At 38.2% G+C, this 4,015-nt stretch overlaps 1 long non-coding RNA gene across 1 annotated transcript; it reads right to left on the reverse strand.

Moving 5' to 3' along the window:
* Positions 1–330: 330 nt before the first annotated feature.
* On the reverse strand, positions 331–2,974 carry LOC118767622. The gene is made up of 2 exons (XR_005003544.1): positions 2,938–2,974; positions 331–593 (listed from the first exon to the last, which is right to left on the reverse strand). It is a non-coding gene; the product is annotated as an uncharacterized LOC118767622 (long non-coding RNA).
* Between the last annotated feature and the right edge of the window lie 1,041 nt (positions 2,975–4,015).

The following is a 4,015-nucleotide window of genomic DNA, read 5'->3' on the forward strand; positions in this document are numbered from 1 at the left end:
TCTCAAAATTCCTGAAAACATCAAAGTAAAACGATATTAAGACTTGATTAAAATTCTTACAATGGCGATTGCATACCTGTGTGATAATGACCTGCTTTTGCTGTTTAGCTTCAAATAAAACTTGGACCAGGATCCAGCTGACCTAGGGTCAAAGGCATATAAGTTGCAACAACCCCATTTTCTCCCCTGGCACAGTCTATCTAGACAGAACTACACTGTCCAATACATATGTGTTCTACAGACAGTACCTATGCTTTAAGGAATATTGACTGTTATTTCTAGCAAGTTGAGCAACCACATTGAGACTTCCTTGTTGTTGTTTAGCTCCAGTTTGGTCTTGATTGAGCAGGTTTATGATAAAAGGCCTTCCAGTCATGATCACCCTGTCTTTTATTTTTTTTTTCAGGAGTAAGCAGTATGTGGAACTAAGTTACATTCTTTAAAGATGAAGTGTGATTTGAGGAAAACTTTTAGCTGCTGCTTCTAGCAAAGTAAGCAACTACGTAGAGGCCCACTCGTTAGTGCACAACTAATAAATTTAATGAAGCAGAAACACCCACCTTACCTCATTTTATATATATATACATATATATCTCATGAACTAATGACATCCTTAAACAGAAGTCTCAGGTAACCTAAAACATCAAGGTGAGGAGAAACTATCCAGCATCAGCACATTTTCACCATCATGGAAAGTGGAGACAAAACATGTGACTCACGTGCTTGCTTGCGAAGACCTGTTGGGGCAAGTGAAATCGGAATCGAAATTGAACCAATCCTATGACTGGCACCCGGCAGATGCCAGGACCCCTGGACTGGAGATACATAAAAAGCACTATCCGAATCGTGGCCGATGCCAGCGCCGCCTCGACTGGCTTCCGTGTCGGTGGCACGTAAAAAGCACCCACTACACTCACGGAGTGGTTGGCGTTAGGAAGGGCATCTAGCTGTAGAAACATTGCCAGATAAGACCGGAGCCTGGTGCACGGACGTTAAACGATGATGATGATGATGATAATATATATATATATATGTATTTCAAAATAGAAAATTACCCTTTAACAGGTAATTTTTACATGCTAGAAATAGTAGCCAACACGACCAAAAACCACAATTTTATAGCAAATTTCGAAGTAAATGAAAAATAAAAACCTTTATCTTGTTATATAACGGTTATACCATGGTTTCGAATTTCTTTAACAAATAATATCACTAAAGAAATTCGAAACCATGGTATAACCGTTATATAACAAGGTAAAGGTTTTTATTTTTCATTTACTTCGAAATTTGCTATAAAATTGTGGTTTTTGGCCATGTTGGCTGCTATTTCTAGCATATAAAAATTACCTTGTTAAAGGGTAATTTTCTATTTTGAAATACGAATATGTTGTCTATTGACTTTTTATACATGCTAAGCCACTGGTGGTGATATTTATAACGAGTATTCGCCACCCTATATATATATGTACCTTATGAATATATATATATATATACACACACACACATATACAAATACATATAAAAATACATAAATATATATGAATACATACATATATAAAGCTGAAGTTGGTAGCCTTCAACTAACACAATCTCTTCCGAGACCCTACGGCGGAAGTTGACCAAAATTGAGAGTATGATAGAAGAAGGCTTGCTCTTCCTTCCATAGAAGAAAAAATTCAAATCGGACCATGTTAAGACCAAAAATTATTTACATCAAAAAGGTGTTTTTTTTCTATGAAAATCACTATTTTTTAAATGATTTTTTGACTGCTGTGCTGCCATTTTTCGGTGTATTTCAACCAGAAAAATGTTCACTTAAAGAGAATAACAAGCTACATGCAAAATTTTTACTTTTCAAAAATTCCAATTCTAAAGGGTCAAAACAAACCTGAGCAATGCTGGGCGATACTGCTAAAATATTGATTTCAAATTTTGGCACAAAGCCAGCAACTTCAGGGAAAGACATAAGTTGATTATATCAAACCCCAACATTCAACTTATCGACCCTAAAAGGATGAAAGGCAAAGAAGACTCCCAACGGCATTGGAACTTAAAACAGAGTTTGAAGAATTGCTACTAAGCAATTTTCTTTTTTACCACAGTAATGATTCTGCCATCTTGCTGCTATTACCATTCAAAGGAATATTGGTTTCAAATTTTGGCACCAGGCCAACAATATCAGGGGACGTAGCAAGTCGGTTACATCATTCCCATAAGGCGGCGAACAGGCAGAAACGTTAGTGCTCCGGGCGAAATACTTAGCTGTATTTCGTCTGCGTTACGTTGTGAGTTCAAATTCCGCCGAGGTCGACTTTGCCTTTCATCCTTTCGGTGTCGATAAATTAAGTACCAGTTACGCACTGGGGTCGATGTAATCGACTTAATACCTATGTTTGTCCCCTCTGTGTTTAGCCCCTTGTGGGTAATACAGAAATAGGTTACATCATTCCCATTGCTCAACTGATCCTTATTTTACGACCCAAACCCTGGGAAGATGAAAGGTAAAGCCAACCTTGGCAGCATCTGAACTCGGCATATAAAGTCGGAAAAAAATGCTGCCAACCATTTTTTCCACAGTAACAATTCTGCCAGCTTGCTGCTTTTACCATGAAAAGAAATACTAATATTATTATAGAACTGTTAGTATGTCAGACTGACTAACCTGTTCCTCTCAAAATCGCTGGCCTTGTCTCTAAATCAAAAATCATTGTTATTATTAAGGTGGCAAGCTAGCAGAATCGTTAAGAAGCCAGACAAGATGCTTAGTGGTATTTCATCAGTCTTTATGCTCTGAGTTCAAATTCTACCATGGTTGACTTCGCCTTTCATCCTTTTGGGGGTTGATAAAATAACCACCAGCTATGCACTGGGGTCGATGTAAATGACTAAGTCCTTTCACCAAAACTTCCTATAGTAGAAAGGATTACTCTCTTTTACTTGTTTCAGTCATTTGACTGCGGCCATGCTGGAGCACCGCCTTTAGTCGAGCAAATCGACCCCGGGACTTATTCTTTGTAAGCCCAGTACTTATTCTATCAGTCTCTTTTGCCGAACCGCTAAATGACGGGGACTTAAACACACACATACATATATATATATATATACGACAGGCTTCTTTCAGTTTCTGTCTACCAAATCCACTCACAAGGCATTGGTCGGCCCGGGGCTATAGCAGAAGACACTTGCCCAAGATGCCACGCAGTGGGACTGAACACGGAACCATGTGGTTGTTTAGCAAGCTACTTACCACACAGCCACTCCAAATATTATTATTATTATGGGAGTGGGTTGGCAGAATTGTTAGAGTGGCAGGAAAAAGTGTTGTGATATTTCTTCCAGCGCTTTGTTCCTAGTTCAAACCAGGTCATAGTCAAAATTATCTTTTATCCCTCTGGGGTCAATAAAATAAAGTATCAGACAAGAACTTGGATCAATTTACTCAACTACAGCCACAAGCTGGCAGAATCATTAGCACATCAGGCTAGATGCTTAGCAGTATTTCATCTGTCTTTACATTCTAAGTTAAAATTCTGCCAAGGTTAACTCTGTTTTTCATCCTTTCGAGGTTGATGAAATAAATAGCAGTTGAGCACTCAGGTAGGATCAATGCAATCAACTAGACCCCTTCCCCAAAATTCCAGCCCTTGTATATACAGCAGAAAGGAATTTACTCCACATCATCAAATTTCAGGGTTTGTTTCTAAGTTCTAAGTTCAAATTCCACTGAGGTCAACTTGGCCTTTCACCCATCTGGGATTTGATGAAATAAGTACTAGTTGCATACTGGTGTTGATGAAATCAACTAGCTCCCTTCCACCCAAATTTCAGGCCTTGTGCCCATAGTAGAAAGACTATTATTATCATTATTAGTGGAATGTAGAAAGCTGTATCAGATGCTTGGCAGATGTTGCTAAAATATGACCCCCACCAATAATTTTAAATAAGAAACAAGTAAAAAAAAAAAAAAGACAAACACCTCCACCCACTCTATGTGATCATTTGATCTGCTAAAATT

Source organism: Octopus sinensis, linkage group LG23 (assembly GCF_006345805.1).
Source record: "Octopus sinensis linkage group LG23, ASM634580v1, whole genome shotgun sequence".
In the NCBI taxonomy this organism is placed as follows: domain Eukaryota; kingdom Metazoa; phylum Mollusca; class Cephalopoda; order Octopoda; family Octopodidae; genus Octopus; species Octopus sinensis.